We start from the raw sequence: 24,094 nt of genomic DNA, 5'->3' as shown, positions 1-24,094 counted from the left end.
TTTATAGAAAGGAAGACACTATCATAAAAAATATCAATGCTCAAATGTATCTATAGATTTCATGCAATTCCCATCATAAGCCCAATAAAGTTTTTGGAGAACTTGAAAAAACAACTCTAAAGTGTTTATTAAATAATTAAGGACCAAAAATGGTTAAAAACTTTGAAGAAGTAAAAAAAGTATAGCCAAGCTGCCCCACCATATATCCAAATTTACTAAAACTATCTTTTTTAAGAGAGCATGGTATTGTCCCAGGATAAAGAAATTGGTAATGGAAAAAGAATACAGAACTCAGAAATATATCCAAGCATAAGTGGAAACAGAGGTAGCACTGAAGATCAATGAGGAAAGGACAGATCATTTAATAAATGGTGCTGGGACTTTTGGCTATGGGTGTGGGGAACAAAACTGGATCTCTACCACACATCACACATGAGAGTCAGTTCTCAACAGGATAGTAAATAGTTATGTATGAAAAACAAACTTCCAAAGTTTTATAAAGAAATACAGATTTCTAACAATGATCTCACGGTGGGGAATCTAAAAACAAGACCCAAAGGCACTAATCATTTTTTAGAATTTGCTAAAATCACCAACATTAAAATTAAGGGCTTTGGCTCAAAGGGCACTATAGAGAAAATAAAAAGACACAAATTTGGAGAGAAACTCCAACACCCACAAATGACAAAAAATTGATATACAGAAAATATAAAGAACTCCAACTATTTTCATAAAAGACAAACTAGTAGAAAAAGATTAAGGCTATTAAAAAGTATTGCACAAAAAGGGAAAACAATGGCAAATAATTAATCAAAAGATATTTAGCCTCCTTATAATAAGTGAGCTCACAAACTAAAACCAAAATAACATTTTGCTATCATTGGACTGGCAAGAACTAAAAAATCTGGTAATACCAAATTTAGAGGGAGAAGAATGCTGTAGGAATGGTATAATCATATCTGTTTCTAGCTCATAAAGTTGGATGCCTCATACCTTATCATCTAGGAATTATACTTCTAGCTACTTACTCTAGAGACTAAAGTTCTGGACATGTGCACTAGATATTAAGAACATCTAGGGCAATATTGTTCAAAAGAGCAAAAACTTTTTAACAATCCAAAAATCCATTGACAGAATAGAAAAATTGTGATAGATTATTAAATGTAGTAGTATTCCATAGTGAAAAATAAACCAAAGCTACATCAATTAACATGGATGTATCTTTTTAAAACATGCTGAGTTAAAAAAAAAGCAAGATGTGTAAAAGTACACACAGTACACCATTTTTGTAAAGCTCAAAAACAATATAATAAAATCACAGTAACAAAAAGTAATGCTGTGACAAAAACTATTATTTAAAACACCAAGTGAATTCAGGATAGTTGTTACCTCTTAGGGGTATATGGGACAGTGTAAGACACTCAAGTATATTTTCAAGAGTATTGATAATGTTCTATTTCTGAGACTGGCAAAGGGTCACCAATATATACTTGTATCATAATTCACATATCTGTTACATATTTTCTTTTGTATATGTCCCCCCAAATACCAGTTTTTATTAGGTTACATAAATCTAATGTCCCAAATGGGACTCCCTAGTAGCTGGACAGCACAAACGAAAACAGCTGAAAGATTTCATATTCTTAATCCACAATTGAGGAGCTACAAATTTATCCTTTTCCTACATGGTGTTGGGCATCCACTTTTGTCACCAGCACAAATTCACTTATTTAGGCCAAAGTTGATAAACATTTCAGATTTTAAGTACTCCTCTAAGGGTCAATTCATTCTATATATAAATCTTTCCAATCATCACATTGAGATGGTTAAATGAGTCAGAAGCCTTCATACTAAAAATCAGTTCTTGGGGGTGAAAAAAAAGTCTACAATATACCACCAGTTTTGTTTTTTCTTTACAGCTACCACCAACAGTAATCACTGACTAGATTCAGACCTTTAACTACAATCTTAATTGTTTCAAATGTGAAAACCCGTAAATTGCTTGCTTCCTCATAATGAGTGAACAAGGTAAGTGCTTATGAGAGGAAAAAATAGCATTTCATTTTCTATATTAGAAATGCAGAGATACATATAATTAAAGCAGAATAACGTAAAATAGAAGGATCTATGCACATTTTTTTCAAATTCAGGTCACAGCTTAAAATAATGTGACATACAATGATAAAAAGGGCATATAAAAGTGTAGGCAAAGGGTCTGTTTGTGTTTATACAGAGGATCAAAGCCTAATTTGGCTACCCCGAAAATGAACTAAGATACGATATGAAAAAGAACTTTCAACATCAGCACTCTCGGGAGGACTCATGACAGAAGATGATCATCAAAAAAACCCCAACAAAGATCCACGCACTGCTACAGGTGTAGATGCACTCATCCCACCAATTCCTGGACTTGCCATGGGAATGAAGAAGGAGATATCTAAGCTGGCCTGTGCATACAGTAAAACAACAAATTTGACTGGATCTATACGGTTGGAACTCAACCAAGAATTAGGAGAAGTGCAAATTGTAGCTCTCCAAAATCTTACAACTACAGACTATTTACTGTTAAAAGAACATATGGGATGTGAACAATCCCCAGTTTCTGTGATGACTGCCCTTGTACTGTTCACCATGTAACTTATTCACTATGTAAGAATTTGTACTCCATGTAAGAACTTGTTCGTTAAGCTTCAAAAGATTGGAGACTGACGAAAATTAGGCTTGGGGTGGATTAATGATTGTGCATTGAGCACTGACCCCCCTATAGAGAATTTTATTGTTGTCAACAACCATTTGATCAATAAATATGAGAGATGCCCTCACACACACACACAAAATATATATATATATATATACACGCACTTCCAATTGTAAAATAAATAAGTAACCGGGATGTAATGTATAGCATAAGGAATATAGTCAAAATATTGTAACAACTTGGTATGGTGATAGCTGGTACCTAGAATTATCATGTATATAAATGTTGAATCACTGTGTTGTACACCTGAAACTAATGTAATACTGTGTGTCAACTACCCTTCAATAAAAAATTTAAAAAAAAGAAGATTCAAGCACCAAAAAAAATAATAATAATAATGTGACATAGGTGAGAATACAGACATAACAACTGAATGAGGAGACTATAATGGAAGATACAGTTATACCAAAGGACAATAATAACCACGGATTAGAAAAGTCTCCATGTGCAGTTTTACAAGGAGCCTTTCAGGGGTGGTAATGTCTCTATACCTTCACCTACAATTAGATATTGTAATCACTATCAAACATATTCTCATATTAAAAACTAGAGGCTATACATATTTTTTTTTTTGTAGATAATTATTTTTTATTGAAGGGTAGTTGCCACACAGTATTACATTACACTAGTTTCAGGTGTACAACACAGTGATTCAACATTTATATACATGATAATTCTAGGTACCAGCTATCACCATACCAGGTTGTTACAATATTTTGACTATATTCCTTATGCTATACATTACATCCTGGTTACTTATTTATTTTACAATTGGAAGTGTGTACTTTTTTTGTTGTGGTTGTGAGGGCATCTCTCATATTTATTGATCAAATGGTTGTTAACAACAATAAAATTCTGTATAGGGGAGTCAATGCTCAATGCACAATCATTAATCCACCCCAAGCCTAATTTTCATCAGTCTCCAATCTTTTGAAGCAAAACGAACAAGTTCTTACATGGAGAACAAATTCTTACATAGTGAATAAGTTACATGGTGAACAGTACAAAGGCAGTCATCACAGAAACTTTTGGTTTAGCTCATGAATTATGAACTATAAACAGTTCAAATATGAATACTCATTTGATTTTTATACTTGATTTATATGTGGATACCACATTTCTCTCTTTATTATTATTATTTTTAATAAAATGCTGAAGTGGTAGGTAGATACAAGATAAAGGTAGAAAACATAGTTTAGTGTTGTAAGAGAGCAAATGTAGATGATCAGGTGTGTGCCTGTAGACTGTGTTAATCCAAGCTAGACATGGGCAATAAAACATCCACGTATGCAGAAGATTTCTCTCAGAACGGGGGGGGGTGAGGTTCTAAGCCTCACCTCTGTTGATCCCCAATTTCTCACCTGATGGCCCCCCTGCAACTGTGCCTGTCTTAGGCTGTTCCTCCCTTGAGGACTCTTACCCGTCTCTGGCTAACCAGTCATCTTCCGGGGCCATACAGGGAAATGTAAAGTTGGTAAGTGAGAGAGAGAGAGGCTATACATATTAATACTGTACATCCAGACTTCTGTAAGTTACAAAACTCTTTGTAAATCACAGCAAAAATGCCAAATATACATGAATCTTTGAGTAAAGACCAATAGAAATTATCATGCATCACAACTGAGTAAAGACCACTAGAGGTTATCATGAATCACCAATGACTTGTTAAGACACGTGTGTGTGTGTAGGTGTTTATGTGTGAAATTAGTTTATAAAGATATTTTGGACTTCAAAATTAAAGTCAAAGAATAACTTCTTAAAGATGTGGTACATATACACAATGGAATATTACTCAGCCATAAGAAAAAAACAAACCCTACCATTCACAACAACACGGATGGAGCTAGAGGGTATTATGCTCAGTGAAATAAGCCAAGAGGAGAAAGACAAGTACCAAATGATTTCACTCATATGTGGAGTATAAGAACAAAAGAAAACTGAAGGAACAAAACGGCAGCAGAAGCACGGAACCCAAGAATGGACTAATAGTTACCAAAGGGAAAGGGACAGGGGAGGATGGGTGGGAAGGGAGGGATAAGGGCGGGAAAAAAAGGGGGCATTACGATTAGCATGTATAGTGTGTGGGGGGGCACGGGGAGGGCTGTGCAACACAGAGAAGACAAGTAGTGATTTTACAGCATCTTACTATGTTGATGGACAGTGACTGTGAATGGGGATGTGGGGGGGACTTGGTGAAGGGTGGAGCCTAGTAAACATAATGTCCTTCATGTAACTGTAGATTAATGATACCAAAATAAAATAAAATTAAAAAAAAGAATAACTTCTTAGGGCAAATAGGCCTTTCAGTGATGTAGGTTAGAGAGAATCTTGCTATGACTGGCACAGATAGAAAGGGAAAAAGCAAAACAAATAAATAACCTCCACAATAAAAAGTCTATGTATCATAGTTCGGTATGTATCATACTACGGTATTACAATATAAGAAGTTCAGAATGGAGCTTAACCTCTCATTAAATTATAAAACCAAAGCCAAATACCTTAAATTTACATATCAAATAAACCTTAGTTACCATTAAGAAATTTCTGCAAAAGAAATATGAGCTAACAGGTATCCATTTGCAAGAAAGGCCACCAGGTAACACTCCACATTAATTTCTTATGACACTATGAGATTTTGGGTTGGATTTCCTGCCACAAAAACTATGTATAATGAAGCTAAATGGCATACATCTGTAATGAAAAGTAATTTAAAAATATTGTTACAATATATGGAATTTTATTAAAACATTACAGATCAAAAGGACTTCTAGCGGTTACCCTAGAAAGAGAACACACCAAGACATTGGATCTTTAAGGGGAAAACACAATGAAAAGGTACCTCAATAGGCCAAAAATGTGCCATGCCCTGTCCTTCCCATACCCCACCCTTTCTCTTCAACTCCATTTTCAAGGAACTGGTGAAGTTTAGGTTCCACTACAAATAAATGTGTGGAACTAGGCTCCTCCTTATCACCTTTACAAACTGAAGACACACACACACACTCACAAACACACAAACTCTTCCCTTTTTCCTATCCCCCAAGATATCAAAAGTTCTTAAATTTAAATTAACACCCATTACAACCAAAGGTGTCTTCTGATCCAGACTTCATCAGTATTAAAGCTGATGTTTTGAGGTCCCATTTGCCTGTGTCCTGTATCTTCTTTTCCACTGATTCCAAATTCAGATGGACTGGTAGAAGTTTTCCTTACTAGTTCTTCCCAAACCCCAACAGTCAGGTTCTTTTAAGTAGAAAAGTGTCTTATTGCTTCAGATATGCTGGACATATTAAAAACTATAGGTCTTCTAGTTTGAAGTTTTTTTTTTCTTTCCCATTGTGTGACACATCTTGTCAATACACAGAGAGAACAGGGAATGGTAGTGGTGATCCATCTTTCCCCCATTAAATTCATTCTCCATCCCAATCAACACTCTGTTCACATACACAACCAACACACACACAGAGGGACACAAATACACCACCTTCCATTCTCTCCACTATCTTGTGTCTACTCTTTTTAGCAAAAAGAAACTTTAAAAATCTGTTGCATCAGTTAAGAAACAGCACCAGTTGAGAAATAGCAGATTTCAATGTTTCTAAATTACTGAAAATGTAAGAGAAAAAGAAGCACACCAAGAAAAAAAACTTATTAGAACAGAAAGGGGGAAAAAAGACCTAAACTTCTCTCTTAGTGGCTTTTATAACAACAAAGGTTGATGAATGGTGGCTCTTGCTGGTTAATGCCTGTTAATATTTGCTTCCTGTCTCCGTGTCTGTTTCATTTTTCCAAGATTTCTTATTTCTTTTACCACACACAAAGAGTTACATATAAAAGAGACCACTTGCCTACCACACCTTAGCAGAGGATAAAGCTAACAAACAAGGGACAAAACTTAACCATGTAAGTTATCTGCTCATGATTTCTAAAGCAACATAATCACCAGTGCTTGTGAGAAATTAAAGAATTATGAATTCTTCTCAAAGAATTGGCAAGCCCACCTATCTGAGACAAAGCCATGTAAATTCCATAGTTTGTCTCAGATGGTGGAATCTGACACTATAGAAAACCCTGACTGCCTAACCCTTAATCTTCTGACTACCAACAATGACTGTTAGAAAAAAAAAATCACCGTTTTTGCCCAACATTTACATCTATATCACTACTTTAACATTTCTAATTCATGAGATAAATTCCAATCATCAGTTAAATGGAGTTGTTTATTAAAAGGGGGTTAAAATACTTTTCCAAACAGGAAAGAATTAACTTCAATCGAAAGGGTAAAATCAGTTTAAAAAGTTAGAAATATGACCTGATCTTCAAACTTCGTCTCAGTAGAAGCTGGAGTGCTGAAAACACATCAACTTTGACTTTTAAGTTTACCCAAAGTATAGCAGAAGGCCAAAAAGAAAACACTATCTGGTGATCATGAAATACCACAGTTAACTATATAATTTATCCAAAGACGTGTAAGTACTGCCTCTTTAAAATTCAGTACTTCAGCGGTACTTGAGTATATTTTGGATTAAAGATCTGGTATGAAGATTACTTACATTCTTTCCAAACCTCAATCATTCTTCACTTGAAAAAGACTTTCAGCTGACTATATGCCCCAAAAAAAAGGAGGAAGAAAGAAAGTACTCTTTTTGTCAGATAACCTAGGCTTTTTAAAATTTCAAAAATTTTCTTTTCAGGCTGTTTTTGGATCTCATCTTTGTCATTATTACAAATTCAAAAGTAAAAAAATAGAGAACTTTTATTTAATATACACTGCTTAACTAACCTACATATTTTCAAAAAGGACAGAACTCAGTATCATTTGCTTTGTCAAAAAACAGAATTCAGGCTGGAAGTCTGGAAGTGAAGGTTAATAATTTTTTTTTAAGTATTTTATAACTCCAGGGACCTGAGAGAGTAACCAGGGCAAAGATTCTTCATCAAGAATCAATGAACCTACATGAATGGGCTGGACGAGGTCCATAAGTCTCCCCACACTGTTATGCACAATGTGAAATGAATAATGTGCTTAAGAAAATTATTCTTAGGCAGCTCTACATAGCTTTCATCAAATTCTCCAAGGATTCAATGTGCGACCCCACCACCTCCAAGGAAGATTCATAAAATCACCTGCCAAAGTCACATTGATGCCGGGGTTCTTGTTTGCGGAGTCAAAGAATGAACTTGGCAAACAGTCAAGGTAGGAGAGCCAGGGAGACTTTTATTGAGAGATACAGTGAGAGGACAGACAGAGCTCCTGGCGTGAGCCAGGAGGGGACAAGAGAGCCCGTAGTGCTGCGTTGTCTAGGGGGTTTATAGGCAGTTGAGAGACAAAGAGCTAGGGATGTAGATCCACCAGATGGTCTCTAAATGTTTATCTTTGAAGAGACACTAAGTTTCTTATCAGTTTTCCGGACTATTTTGCAGAGTTAACATAAGAAATTTACTGCTTTGATCCTTTCTCAGAGTAGCAGTTTCTTGGTTTGGGGAGTGTATCAGTCAAGGTTGCTTATTTTGCTTTCAAGGTGAGCTGAGTTATTGACTTGATTAGGGCTGGAGGAGGAAAAGCAGCATCTGGGTAAAGTTAAAGACAAACTGGGCTCTTTAGCAGGCTAAAGTAAATTTTATAATAGCTTTTTTAATTGACACAAACAAGACATGGGCTATGCTGAGGTATTTTCTTATCTGGGAGATGTTCAAACATTCGAGGCCAGGTTATTTCTGGCTTTTTAGTTTTAACTAATCTTCACTGAAGAATGCTTATATTCTTAGTTTGATGTTTTACTTTAGAGAATTAATGTGACTCTATCTTTGTTTAATTGTTTAATATGGAGTTTTGGTTGGGGTCTTTTTCCAGAGGCCCTCACCCTACTCTGACTACACCCACGGTCTCTGTCTCAACATCACTAATTAAGTGTTTGAGCCAGGTATCTTGCACAATTCCTTCTAACCACACTTATCTTGTTCATGTTCTTCACAAGCAAGACATAATAGCTTCACAACTATCTCTATGTTCTTTCAACCTACACATTGCAAAATGCCTCTATATTTAAACAGTTCAAAAATATAAATTACTTTCTTCTTTTTCCTGTGTTCATGTCAGCAAGTCACTTAATGGTCTGACTTATTTCTTACAGTAACATTCAGGCAATATCTAACAGATAGAGATCTTTTTATTCTTTCATTACAGGGAGAGAACAAAATACAATTAAGGGAATAAAATTACAAAACTAGTCTTGCTTTTGTGCTTTATATTACTCACACCATGTATCAAATGATTCATGAAGAGAATCTCCATCACTTTAAGCCTAATGTAGCATCTAAGACTTCCAGAAGAAAGATAGAAATCACAAGAAAAGAGGGAGGATACAGAAAAGAACTTTAAGGAGAAGCACATGAGGGGTGAAAAGGAACACCATGAGCAAAATATTCCAGTCACCAGGAAGTAAGCTATCTTTTAACATAATACAAAGATGGGAGACAAAGGCAAGAAAACGACTGATGATAATGAATAAAACTAACCATACACATGAATACTTTTCCACTTATGCTTATTGTAAAAATCAAACAGAAGGTATATTAGTTTTTGTTTTTTATTAAAATATTTTTTTAAATTTTAGTATCACTGATATAGAATCTTATGTTAGATTCAAATACACAACACAGTAATTCAACAGTTACCCATATTATTAAATCCTCACCCTAACTAGTGTGGTTACTATCTGGCAAAATAGGAAGATATTACAGAATCATTGACTATATTCTCCATGCTGTACTACTATCCCCATGACCAACTTATATTATGATTGAGATTTTTGTGCCTTTTTTTTCACCTCACTCTCCACACTCACCCACCCCAACCCCTCCCCCATGATAACCACCATTCATTTCTCCCTATCTATGTGTCTACTGCTGTTTTTGTTTATTTTGTTTTGTTTTGTTTTTATATTCCACGAATAACTGAAATCATATGGTATTTGTATTTCTCCACCTGGCTTATGTCACTGAGCATAACACCCTCTAGATCCATCCATGTTGTCACAAATGGCAGGATTTTTTTTAGTGGCTGAATAATAGTCTATTGTGTATATGTAGTACATCTTTGCTATCCATTCATCTACTGATGGACACTTAGGTTGCTTCCATATCTTTATTGTAAATAATGTGGCAATAAATATAGAGGCGCATATATCTTTTCAAATCAGGGATTTTGTTTTCTTTGGGTAAATTCCCAGAAGTGGAATTACTGGGTTGAATGGCATTTCTATTTTTAGTTTTTTGAGGAACCTCCATAGTGCTTCCTGCAGTGTTTGTACTAATTACATTCCTACTAACAGTGTAGAAGGGTTCCCTTTTCACCACATCCTAGCCAACACTTGAAATGTCTTGTTTTTTGGATAACAGCTATTCTAACTGGTATGAGGTGATATTTCACTGTGGTTTTGATATGCATTTCCCTGATGATTAGAGATGTGGAGCATCTTTTCATGTGCTTGTTAGCCATTTGGTATTTCTTCCTTGGAGAAATGTCCTTTCAGGTTCTCTGCTCTTTTTTAAATCAGGTTATTTAATTCTTTTCATGTCCAGGTGTATGAGTTCTTTATATTTTTTGGATATTAACTCCTTAGCAGATGAATCATTTACAAATGTATTCTCTGATAACTGTACATTGCCTTTTTTTCTGCTGATGGTGTCCTTTGCTATACAGAAGCTTTTTGGTTTGAGGTGGTCCCACTTGTTCATTTTTTATCATTTCCCTTTCCTGAGGAGATGTGTCCAGGAAAAAAATTGCTTATTCTCATGTTCAAGAGATTTTTTGCCTATGTTTTCTTCTAAGAGTTTCATGGTTTCCTGTCTTACATGCAGGTCTTTGATCCATTTTGTGTTTACTTTTGTGTAAGAAGTTAAGACAGTAATCCAGATTCATTCTCTTGCATGTAGCTGTCCAGTTTCCCCAACACCAGTTATTGAAGAGGCTGTCTTTTCCCCAATGAATATTCATGGCTCCTTTATCGTATATTAGTTAACCATACATGTGTGGGTTTATATCTGGGCTGTTTATATTCTGTTCCATTTATCCGTGGGTCTGTTCTTACGCCAGTAGCATACTGTTTTGATTATTTAGCTTCATAGTATAGCTTGAAGTCAGGGAGCATAATACCCCCAATATTGTTCTTTCTCAGGATTGCTTTGGCTATTTTGGATCTTTTGTGGTTCCATATGAATTTTAGAATTATTCGCTCTAAATGCTGTTGGTATTTTGATAGTGATTGCATTGAATCTGTAAATTGCTTTGGGCAGGATGGCCATTTTGACAATATTAATTATTCCTATCCATGAGGATGGGGCAGATTTCCATTTATTTGTGTCTTCTTTAATTTCTCTCATGAATGTCTTATAAGTTTTCACAGAACAGGTCTTTCACCTCCTTGGCTAGGTTTATTCCTAGGTATTTTATTCTTTCTGATGCAATTCTAAATTGAACTGTTTTCCTGATTTCTCTTTCTGCTAGTCTGTTGTTAATATATAGGAATGCAACAGATTTCTGTGTATTAATTTTGTATCCTGAAACTTTGCTGAATCCAGTTACTAGTTCCAAGAGTTTTTTGTAGGAGTCTTTAGGGTTATTTATGTATAATGTCATGTCATCAGAATAGTAAGAGTTCAACTTCTTCCTTACCAATTTGGATGTCTTTTATCTCTTTGTCTTGTCTGATTGCCATGGCTAGGACCTCCAGTCCTATGTTGAATAAAAGTGGTAAGAGTGGACATCCTTGTTCCTGATCTTAGAGGAAAAGTTTTCAGCTTTTCACCATTAAGTCTAATGTTAACTGTGAGTCTGTCATATATGAGCTTTATTACATTGAAGCATGTACCCTTATACCATTCTGTTGAGAGTTTTTAACACGAATGGATTTGAATTTTGTCAAATGCTTTTTTTCACCATCAACTGAGATGATCATGTGGTTTTTATTCTTCTTGTTAATGTGGTATATGACACTGATTGATTTATGAATATTATGCCATTCTTGCATTCCTGGAATAAACCCCACTTGGTTGTGATGGATAATCCTTTTGATGTATTTTTGAATTTGGTTTGCTAATATTTTGTTGAGGATTTTTGTATGTATGTTCATCAGAGATATTGGTCTGTAAATTTTCTCTCTTTTTGTAGTGTCTTTGACTGGTTTTGGTATTGGAGTGATGCTGGCCTTTATAGAATGAATTTGGAAGTATTCCCTCCTCTTCTACTTTTTGGGATACTTTAAGAAGGATGGTTATTAGCTCTTTCAATGTATGGTAGAAGCCATCTGGTCCTGCACTTTTTTGGTGAGTTTTTTTATTACCAGTTGGATTTCATTGCTGGTAATTGGTCTGTTCGGATTTTCTCTTTCTTTCTGGGTCAGTCTTAGAAGGTTGTGTTTTCCTAGAAACTTGCCTATTTCTTTTAGGTTGTGCGATTTATTGGCATGTAATTTCTCATAGAATTCTCTAATTATTCTTTGTATTTCTATTTCCACTGTGACCATTCCTTTTTATTTTTTATTTTGTTAGTTCACGTACTCTCTCTTTTCTTCTTGGCAAGTCTGGCTAGGGGTTTGTCTACTTTGTTTATTTTCTCAAAGAACCAGCTCTAGTTTCATTAATTTTTTTTTCTATTGTTTTATTTATTTCTGCTCTGTTATTTATTATGTCTGCTTCTACATATTTTGGGTTTCATTTGTTATTCTGCTTCTTTAGTTGTGAGTTTAGATTGTTTATTTGGGATGGTTTTTGTTTCTTGAAGTAGGCCTGTACATACTTCCCTCTTAGAACCGCTTTTGCAGTGTCCAAGTTGAATTTTTGTTTTCATTTGTGTTCATGTATTGCTTGATTTCTATTTTAATCTATTCATTGACCCACTGATCATTTAGAAGCCTCCATGTTGTTTAGCCTCCATGACTTTGTAGGGTTTTTTGTTTCTTTTCTGTAATTTATTTTTAGTTTCATACCACTGTGGACTGAGAAGTTTCTTTCTGAGTTTACTGAGGCTCTTTCTTGTGGCCTAGTATGGAACCTGTTCTGTAGAACGTTCTATGTACACTTGAGAAAAATGTGTGTCCTGCTGCTTTTGGGTGGAATCTTTTGTAGATATCTGTTAAGTCCATTTGACCTAATGTGTTGTACAGTGTCTCTGTTTCCTTATTTATTTTGTCTGGTTGATGTGTCTATTGATGTGAGTGGTGTGTTAAAGTTTCCTAAAATGAATGTGTAGATATTTATAATGGTTATATCCTCTTCTCTCGTTGGACTGACCCCTTTATCATTATGTAATGTACTTGTCTCTTGTTACTCTTTATTTTGACATCTATTTTGTCTGATATAAGTACTCTTACTCTGCCTTTGTCTCCCTATTATTTGCATGAATGTCTTTTTCTATGCCTTCACTTTGGTCTCTGTATGTTTTTGGGTCTGAAAAGAGTCTCCTGTAGGCAGTTTAAAAATGGGTCTTATATTTTTATTCATTCTGCCACTTCCTGTCTTTTGACTGGTGCATTCAGCCCATTTACATTTAAGGCAATTATTGACAGGTATGTACTTGTTGCCATTTGTATTAACTGTTTCTGGTTATTTTTATAGTTCCTCTCTGTTCCTTTCTTCCTCTCTTATATGCTTCTCTTGTTATTTGATGGTTTTCCTTAGTGTTGTGATTAGATTTCTCTTCTTAAATTTTTTGTGTTATCTATTATAGGCTTTAGGTTTGTGGCTACCATAAGTTCAAGGATAGTTTCCTATTTAACAGACTATATTGAGTTGAATGAAGATTGCTTTATTTCAAACACAATTTAAAGTACTTCTTTTTTCTTCCTCCTCCTCTACACTTTATGTATTAGATGTCATAATCTGTACTTTTTGTGTATCCCATGACTGATTTTGTGTATTGTTGGTTTTACTATTTTCGTTTTAATTTCATTCTTGCTTGGTAAGTCATTGGTCTATTACCTTTACCGTGGGTTTATTTTCACTGGTGAAAACTATTAAGCCTTAGGAACATTTCTACCTACAGCAGTCCTTTTAACATATCCATATGCTGGTTTAGTGGTTATATATTCCTTGAGCCTTCATCTATCTGGGAATTGTTTAATCCCTGCTTCAGATCTGAATGATAATATGCTGGGTAGAGGATTCTTGGTTGAAGGTCCTTCTGTTTCAATACATTAACTACTTCATGTCTCTCCCTTCTGGCCTGTACTTTCTGCTGAGAAGTCTGCTGATAGCCTGATGGGGGCTCCCTTATAAGTAATCTTTTTTCTCTGTCTGCTTTCAGTACTCTCTCTTTATCCTTCATCTTTGTCATTTTAATTATTATATGCTTGGTGTTGTCTTCCTGGGGTTCCTTTTCTTTTGGGCTCTCTATGTTTCCATTACTTGAGTTTCTATTTCCTAGCCAAACTGGGTAAGCTTTCAGCAATTATTTCCTCAAAAAGACTCTCTATCCCTTTGTTTTTCTCTTCTCCTTCTGGTACCCCTATTATGCGAGTATTGTTTTGTTTGAATTGGTCACACAGCTCTCTTATCATTCATTCCTAGAGATTCTTTTTTGTCTCTGTTCCTCAGCTTCGTTGTGTTCTTGTTATCATATTTACATCTCATTGAGTATCACCTCTACTTGCAGTAATCTATTATTCATTCCCTCCATTGTATATTTCAGTTACTGTATTCTTCAGCTTTGAGTGGCTCTTTTTTTTTTTTTTTTATTACACTAATATATAATTCATTTATTAAATTTACATTAGTGATAATTTTTTTTACATTATAATACACAACAAAGCCTATAGAAACATATACTTTTAAAATGAAGAAAATGAAAAGCTTTATGGAGATATAAGTACTTGACTATGATGAACAAACCATATTTCTGAATAGTAAATTTTAGCATTCTGAAGATGTGAAGCCTTCCCCAATTGATCTGTAGCTTTTTTTTTTTTTTTTTTTATTTTAATAATTATTTTTTATTGAAGGGTAGTTGACACACAGTATTACATTACATGAGTTTCAAGTGTACAACACAGTGGTAGAACATTTATATACATAATTCTAGGTTCCAGCTATCACCCTACCAGGCTGTTACAATATCTTGACTATATTCCTTATGCTATACATTACATCCCGGTTACTAATTTATTTTACCATTGGAAGTCTGTCCTTTTTTTTTTTTTTTTTTTTTTTTTTTTTTTTTGTGAGGGCATCTCTCATATTTATTGATCAAATGGTTGTTAACGACAATAAAATTCTGTATAGGGGAGTCAATGCTCAATGCACAATCATTATTCCACCCCAAGCCTAATTTTTGTCAGTCTCCAATCTTCTGAGGCATAACAAACAAGTTTTTACATGTAGAACAAATTCTTACATAATGAATAAGTTACATAGTGAACAGTACAAGGGCAGTCATCACAGAAACTTTCGGTTTTGCTCATGCATTATGAACTACAAACAGTCAGTTCAAATATGAATACTCATTTGGTTTTTATACTTGATTTATATGTGGATACCACATTTCTCTCTTTATTATTATTATTTTTAATAAAATGCTGAAGTGGTAGGTAGATACAAGATAAAGGTAGAAAACATAGTTTAGTGTTGTAAGAGAGCACATGTAGATGATCAGGTGTGTGCCTGTAGACTATGTGTTAATCCAAGCTAGACCAGGGCAATAAAACATCCACGTATGCAGAAGATTTCTCTCAGAACGGGGGGGTGAGGTTCTAAGCCTCACCTCTGTTGATCCCCAATTTCTCACCTGATGGCCCCCCTGCGACTGTGCCTGTCTTAGGTTGTTCCTCCCTTGAGGAATCTTACCCGTCTCTGGCTAACCAGTCATCTTCCGGGGCCATACAGGGAAATGTGAAGTTGGTAAGTGAGAGAGAAGCCTTATTGTTTGAAAAAGTTAGCTTTTTACTTCTTTGCATATTTATGCCCTGTGGCTTCTATGCCCAGCATTTGTCTTGAGGTATCTTTACCACTTGGAAGAATTATGATACTCGGTAAATTTGATATGAGGCACGAATTCTATTTAAGGGTTGTAATTAGGAAGGAAGAAGAAAAGCTATAGAAGTAGCAGGCGGAAGAAAACATGGGAAGATTGATTATTTCTTTGATATATCTTCTTGTAGAGTAACTTCAGCATGTATAGGTTTTAAGCTACTACTTAAATTGCACACACACATTAACATAATAGGAGTATAGTTACATAACCAAAGCATATCTGTAATTACCAGCCATCTGCAGTGAAACCAAGAAAACCAGTTAGGCACCTTAGGCATTTGTGAAAACTTATCTATGATATGGTGGATATTGTCCAAATGAACTTGAACAGTCTGAGAGAAATCAGACAAATTAAAACAACCCATTCCTGGGGACTGTTCACATGCCATATGTTCTTTTAACAATAAATAGTTTGTAGTTGTAAGACTTTGGAGCGCTACAATTTGCACTTCTCCAAATTCTTGGTTGAGTTCCAACAGTATAGATCCAGTCCAATTTTGTTGTTTTACTGTATGCACAGGCCAGCTTAGATATCTCCTTCCTCATTCCCATGGCAGGTCCAGGAACTGGTGGGATGAGTGCATCTACAGCTGTAGCAGTGCGTGGATCTTTGTTGGGGTTTTTTGATGATCATCTTCTGGCATGAGTCTTCCAGAGGGTGCAGATGTTGGAAGTTCTTTTTCATATCATATCTTAGTTCATTTTCGGGGTAGCCCAATTAGGCTTTGATCCTCTATATAAACACAAACAGACCCTTTACCTACACTTTTATATGCCCTTTATACCCTTGTGTAGAACTCGTTGGAGGTTACCACACAGGAACTGCCCTTTTTTTTTTTTTTTTTTTTTTTTGCTATCACTAATCTACACCTACATGACGAATATTATGTTTACTAGGCTCTCCCCTATACCAGGTCTCCCCTATAAACCCCTTTACAGTCACTGTCCATCAGCATAGCAAAATGTTGTAGAATCACTACTTGCCTTCTCTGTGTTGTACAGCCCTCCCTTTTCTCCTACCCCCCCATACATGTTAATCTTAATACCCCCCTACTTCTCCCCCCCTTATCCCTCCCTACCCACCCATCCTCCCCAGTCCCTTTCCCTTTGGTACCTGTTAGTCCATTCTTGAGTTCTGTGATTCTGCTGCTGTTTTGTTCCTTCAGTTTTTCCTTTGTTCTTATATTCCACAGATAAGTGAAATCATTTGGTATTTCTCTTTCTCCGCTTGGCTTGTTTCACTGAGCATAATACCCTCCAGCTCCATCCATGTTGCTGCAAATGATTGGATTTGCCCTTTTCTTATAGCTGAGTAGTATTCCATTGTGTATATGTACCACATCTTCTTTATCCATTCATCTATTGATGGACATTTAGGTTGCTTCCAATTCTTGGCTATTGTAAATAGTGCTGCAATAAACATAGGGGTGCATCTGTCTTTCTCAAACTTGATTGCTGCATTCTTAGGGTAAATTCCTAGGAGTGCAATTCCTGGGTCAAATGGTAAGTCTGTTTTGAGCATTTTGATGTACCTCCATACTGCTTTCCACAATGGTTGAACTAACTTACATTCCCACCAGCAGTGTAGGAGGGTTCCCCTTTCTCCACAGCCTCGCCAACATTTGTTGTTGTTTGTCTTTTGGATGGCAGCCATCCTTACTGGTGTGAGGTGATACCTCATTGTAGTTTTAATTTGCATTTCTCTGATAATTAGAGATGTGGAGCATCTTTTCATGTGTCTGTTGGCCATCTGTATTTCTTTTTTGGAGAACTGTCTGTTCAGTTCCTCTGCCCATTTTTTAATTGGGTTATTTGTTTTTTGTTTGTTGAGGCGTGAGAGCTCCTTATATATTCTGGACGTCAAGCCTTTATCGGATGTGTCATTTTCAAATATATTCTCCCATACTGTAGGGATCCTTCTTGTTCTATTGATGGTGTCTTTTGCTGTACAGAAGCTTTTCAGCTTAATATAGTCCCACTTACTCATTTTTGCTGTTGTTTTCCTTGCCCGGGGAGATATGTTCAAGAAGAGGTCACTCATGTTTATGTCTAAGAGGTTTTCGCCTATGTTTTCTTCCAGGAGTTTAATGGTTTCATGGCTTACATTCAGGTCTTTGATCCATTTTGAGTTTACTTTTGTATATGGGGTTAGACAATGGTCCAGTTTCATTCTCCTACATGTAGCTGTCCAGTTTTGCCAGCACCACCTGTTGAAGAGACTGTCATTTCGCCATTGTATGTCCATGGCTCCTTTATCAAATATTAATTGACCATATATGTCTGGGTTAATGTCTGGATTCTCTAGTCTGTTCCATTGGTCTGTAGCTCTGCTCTTGTGCCAGTACCAAATTGTCTTGATTACTATGGCTTTATAGTAGAGCTTGAAGTTGGGGAGTGAGATCCCCCCTACTTTATTTTTCTTTCTCAGGATTGCTTTGGCTATTCGGGGTCTTTGGTGTTTCCATATGAATTTTTGAATTATTTGTTCCAGTTCATTGAAGAATGTTGCTGGTAGTTTCATAGGGATTGCATCAAATCTGTATATTGCTTTGGGCAGGATGGCCATTTTAACGATATTAATTCTTCCTAGCCACGAGCATGGGATGAGTTTCCATCTGTTAGTGTCCCCTTTAATTTCTCTTAAGAGTGACTTGTAGTTTTCAGAGTATAAGTCTTTCACTTCTTTGGTTAGGTTTATTCCTAGGTATTTTATTTTTTTTGATGCAATTGTGAATGGAGTTGTTTTCCTGATTTCTCTCTCTGTTGGTTCATTGTTAGTATATAGGAAAGCCACAGATTTCTGTGTGTTGATTTTGTATCCTGCAACTTTGCTGTATTCCGATATCAGTTCTAGTAGTTTTGGGGTGGAGTCTTTAGGGTTTTTTATGTACAGTATCATGTCATCTGCAAATAGTGACAGTTTAACTTCTTCTTTACCAATCTGGATTCCTTGTATTTCTTTATTTTGTCTGATTGCCGTGGCTAGGACCTCCAGTACTATGTTAAATAACAGTGGAGAGAGTGGGCATCCCTGTCTAGTTCCCGATCTCAGAGGAAATGCTTTCAGCTTCTCGCTGTTCAATATAATGTTGGCTGTGGGTTTATCATAGATGGCCTTTATTATGTTGAGGTACTTGCCCTCTATTCCCATTTTGCTGAGAGTTTTTAACATGAATGGATGTTGAACTTTGTCAAATGCTTTTTCAGCATCTATGGAGATGATCATGTGGTTTTTGTCTTTCTTTTTGTTGATGTGGTGGATGATGTTGATGGACTTTCGAATGTTGTACCATCCTTGCATCCCTGGAATGAATCCCACTTGGTCATGGTGTATGATCCTTTTGATGTATTTTTGAATTCGGTTTGCTAATATTTTGTTGAGTATTTTTGCATCTACGTTCATCAGGGATATTGGTCTGTAGTTTTCTTTTTTGGTGGGGTCTTTGCCTGGTTTTGGTATTAGGGTGATGTTAGCTTCATAGAATGAGTTTGGGAGTATCCCCTCCTCCTCTATTTTTTGGAAAACTTTAAGGAGAATGGGTATTATGTCTTCCCTGTATGTCTGATAAAATTCCGAGGTAAATCCATCTGGCCCGGGGGTTTTGTTCTTTGGTAGTTTTTTGATTACCTCTTCAATTTCGTTGCTGGTAATTGGTCTGTTTAGATTTTCTGTTTCTTCCTGGGTCAATCTTGGAAGGTTATATTTTTCTAGGAAGTTGTCCATTTCTCCTAGGTTTCCCAGCTTGTTAGCATATAGGTTTTCATAGTATTCTCCAATAATTCTTTGCATTTCCATGGGGTCCGTCGTGATTTTTCCTTTCTCGTTTCTGATACTGTTGATTTGTGTTGACTCTCTTTTCTTCTTAATAAGTCTGGCTAGAGGCTTATCTATTTTGTTTATTTTCTCGAAGAACCAGCTCTTGGTTTCATTGATTTCTGCTATTGTTTTATTCTTCTCAATTTTATTTATTTCTTCTCTGATCTTTATTATGTCCCTCCTTCTGCTGACCTGAGGCCTCATCTGTTCTTCTTTTTCCAATTTCGATAATTGTGACATTAGACCATTCATTTGGGATTGCTCTTCCTTTTTTAAATATGCTTGGATTGCTATATACTTTCCTCTTAAGACTGCTTTTGCTGTGTCCCACAGAAGTTGGGGCTTAGTGTTGTTGTTGTCATTTGTTTCCATATATTGCTGGATCTTCATTTTGATTTGGTCATTGATCCATTGATTATTTAGGAGCGTGTTGTTAAGCCTCCATGTGTTCGTGAGCCTCTTTGCTTTCTTTGTACAGTTTATTTCTAGTTTTATGCCTTTGTGGTCTGAAAAGTTGGTTGGTAGGATTTCAATCTTTTGGAATTTTCTGAGGCTCTTTTTGTTGCCTAGTATGTGGTCTATTCTGGAGAATGTTCCATGTGCACTTGAGAAGAATGTATATCCCGCTGCTTTTGGATGTAGAGTTCTATAGATGTCTATTAGGTCCATCTGCTCTACTGTGTTGTTCAGTGCTTCCGTGTCCTTACTTATTTTCTGCCCAGTGGATCTATCCTTTGGGGTGAGTGGTGTGTTGAAGTCTCCTAGAATGAATGCATTGCAGTCTATATCCCCCTTTAGTTCTGTTAGTATTTGTTTCACATATGCTGGTGCTCCTGTGTTGGGTGCATATATATTTAGAATGGTTATATCCTCTTGTTTGACTGAGCCCTTTATCATTATGTAGTGTCCTTCTTTATCTCTTGTTACTTTCTTTGTTTTGAAGTCTATTTTGTCTGATATTAGTACTGCAACCCCTGCTTTCTTCTCACTGTTGTTTGCTTGAAATATGTTTTTCCATCCCTTGACTTTTAGTCTGTACATGTCTTTGGGTTTGAGGTGAGTTTCTTGTAAGCAGCATATAGATGGGTCTTGCTTTTTTATCCATTCTGTTACTCTGTGTCTTTTGATTGGTGCATTCAACCCATTAACATTTAGGGTGACTATTGAAAGATATGTACTTATTGCCATTGCAGGCTTTAAATTCGTGGTTACCAAAGGTTCAAGGTTAGCCTCTTTAGTATCTTACTGCCTAACTTAGCTCGCTTATTGAGCTGTTATATACACTGTCTGGAGATTCTTTTCTTCTCTCCCTTCTTGTTCCTCCTCCTCGATTCTTCATATGTTGGGTGTTTTGTGCTGTGCTCTTTCTAGGAGTGCTCCCATCTAGAGCAGTCCCTGTAAGATGTTCTGTAGAGGTGGTTTGTGGAAAGCAAATTCCCTCAGCTTTTGTTTGTCTGGGAATTGTTTAATCCCACCGTCATATTTGAATGATAGTCGTGCTGGATACAGTATCCTTGGTTCAAGGCCCTTCTGTTTCATTGTATTAAATATATCATGCCATTCTCTTCTGGCCTGTAGGGTTTCTGTTGAGAAATCTGACGTTAGCCTGATGGGTTTCCCTTTATAGGTGACCTTTTTCTCTCTAGCTGCCTTTAACACTCTTTCCTTGTCCTTGATCTTTGCCATTTTAATTATTATGTGTCTTGGTGTTGCCCTTCTTGGATCCTTTCTGTTGGGGGTTCTGTGTATTTCCGTGGTCTGTTTGATTACTTCCTCCCCCAGTGTGGGGAAGTTTTCAGCAATTATTTCTTCTAAGATACTTTCCATCTCTTTGCCTCTCTCTTCTTCTTCTGGGACCCCTATAATACGGATATTGCTCCTTTTAGTTTGGTCACACAGTTCTCTTAATATTGTTTCATTCCTGGAGATCCTTTTGTCTCTCTCTATGTCAGCTTCCATGCGTTCCTGTTCTCTGATTTCAATTCCATCAATGGCCTCTTGCATTCTATCCATTCTGCTTATAAACCCTTCCAGAGTTTGTTTCATTTCTGCGATCTCCTTTCTGGCATCTGTGATCTCTTTCCGGACTTCATCCCATTTTTCTTGCGTATTTCTCTGGATCTCTGTCAGCATGTTTATGATTCTTATTTTGAATTCTTTGTCAGGAAGACTGGTTAGGTCTGTCTCCTTCTCTGGTGTTGTCTCTGTGATCTTTGTCTGCCTGTAGCTTTGCCTTTTCATGGTGATAGGAATAGTCTGCAGAACTGGGACGAGTGACGGCTGGAAGGACTTCCCTTCTTGTTGGTTTGTGGCCCTCCTCTCCTGGGAGAACAGCGACCTCTAGTGGCTTGTGCTGCGCAGCTGCGCGCAGACAGGGTTTCTGCTTCCTGCCCGGCTGCTGTGGAGTTAATCTCCGCTGTTGCTGTGGGCGTGGCCTGGCTCGGGCAGCTACTCCAAAATGGTGGAGTCGCATTGGAGCAGGAGCTGCTGGGAGGCTATTTATCTCCGTAAGGGGCCTCCCTGCTCCCTGCAGCCCAGGGGTTAGGGTGCCCAGAGGTCCCGGATTCCCTACCTCTGGATTAAGTGGCCCGCCCTGCCCCTTTAAGACTTCCAAAAAGCACCCGCCAAAACAAAACAACGACCACAAAAAAAAACAAGAAAAAAAATTTTTTTAATTAAAAAAAAAAAAAAATTTTTAATTAAAAAAAAAGGTGGTCGTTCGTTTTTCTTTATTCTCCGGTGCCAGCCTCAGGCCTCTGCTCACCGGTCTTTCTGCCCTGTTTCCCTAATGTTGGGGTCCCTGTCCCTTTAAGACTTCCAAAAAGCGCTCGCCAAAACAAAGCAGCAAAAAAGCAAAAAAAAAAAAATGGTCGCGCGCTTTTCTTATGTCCTCCGGCGCCCGGCCTCCAGTGCCCGCTCACTGTTCTTGCTGCCCTGTTTTCCCAGTATCGAGGGCCCTGCACTCTGGCCCGGATGGCTGGGGCTGGGTGTTCGGCAGCCCTGGGCTCCGTCTCCCTCCCGCTCTGCCTGCTCTTCTCCCGCCGGGAGCTGGGGGAGGGGCGCTCGGCTCCCGCGGGGCCGGGGCTTGTATCTTACCCCCTTCGCGAGGCGCTGGGTTCTCTCAGGTGCGGATGTGGTCTGGATATTGTCCTGTGTCCTCTGGTCTTTATTCTAGGAAGGGTTGTCTTTGTTATATTTTCATAGATATATGTTGTTTTGGGAGGAGATTTACGCTGCTCTACTCACGCCGCCATCTTCCGCCCCACCCCTCGCTCTTTTTTTTTTGAATGGCTCTTTTTCAGCTCTTCTATCTCTTTGTCGAAGTCCTCCCTGAGATCTTCAATACTTTTCTGCAGATCAGTGAACATACTCATGACTATTACTTTGAAATCTTTATTAAAAACATTGGTGATCTCTGTTTCATTTAGCCCTCTTTCTGGTGTCTTACCCTATAGGAGTTTATTTGGAACATACTCCTCTGCTCCTCATTTTGTCAGAATTTCAGTTTCTTCCTTTGTATCTGGATCTGCTATGCTTCCCGGTATAAAGAGCATTGGATTTATGAAGAAGGCATCCTGTGGTGTCCAGAAGCTTGATTCATTACTCTCCAGGGCCAGCCTCTCCTTTCCAGTGGTGCCCCAGTTGCTGTTGGTGGGCAATGGGCAGACCTGCCTTTCTGTCTGTCTGCCAGCTGTGGTCTACCTCAGTCTGCTAAGGCGGGCAGTTTATCTCAGCGGGCCCTTTGTGATCTGAGCAGTAGCTTCTGCTGGGATTGTTGTGAGTGGAGTGCCCTCTGCCTGCTCTGCAGCAATGGCCAGGCTGCTGGGTTAACAGGGTGGGTAAGGCAGTCCTGTGGTTCTGGGGCAGGCATGTGAGTCTTGGGGTGACAGGGTGCATGGATGCTCAGCAGCAAATAGCGTAGGTACCCCCTGGTGGCAGCAAGGCATGAAGCACCAGGCTTAGGCACCTGCGGGGAGGAAGAAGCCCTCAGAGTTGGCTCCTCCTGCAGGCGCCTCTCTAATTGGGCTGAGACAGGGCCAAGAAATCTGGGAAAGCCTACCTCTGCCTGCCAGACAATAAATTCTGACATTGCTGGTCAAAGTGGGCTGGTGAACTTACAATGCACAGGGAAGTGCCTCAGGGCTGAGCCACCAGTGAGGGGAATGGACCGTTTGGGGCTCCCAAGAGTGCCTGACCTTCTGGGTTGTGGGAGGGCTGAGGAGGTATCATGCAAGTGCCCCTTCTCCTATGGAGAGAGCTCTGTCCAACCCTTGTCCCTGTGGCACTCCTCCCGCTACTGCCAAATCTTTCAAACATCTGCCTTTGTTCTGGATCTCAGACCAGTGAAGCATACCTGTCCTCCATCATAAGCGGCTGGAGTCAGCCTTCCAGAGTGTTCCAACTGTCCTGGTGTCCAGGCCTACTAATCACCAGAGCAGTTCTCCAGGGCCAGGTGAGCAGAGCTCCCAAGTGCCTATCCCTTCCCTGCTCCA

General features: G+C 37.7%; 1 protein-coding gene across 6 annotated transcripts in view; it reads right to left on the bottom strand.

Moving 5' to 3' along the window:
* TBC1D12 (TBC1 domain family member 12) overlaps window positions 1-24,094 on the bottom strand; it is a 157,816-nt gene that overhangs the window by 114,240 nt on the left and 19,482 nt on the right. The window lies entirely within an intron of this gene.

Source organism: Manis pentadactyla, chromosome 8 (genome assembly GCF_030020395.1).
Source record: "Manis pentadactyla isolate mManPen7 chromosome 8, mManPen7.hap1, whole genome shotgun sequence".
NCBI classification, from domain to species: Eukaryota; Metazoa; Chordata; class Mammalia; order Pholidota; family Manidae; genus Manis; species Manis pentadactyla.
This window is presented reverse-complemented; position numbering and strand designations above follow the sequence as displayed.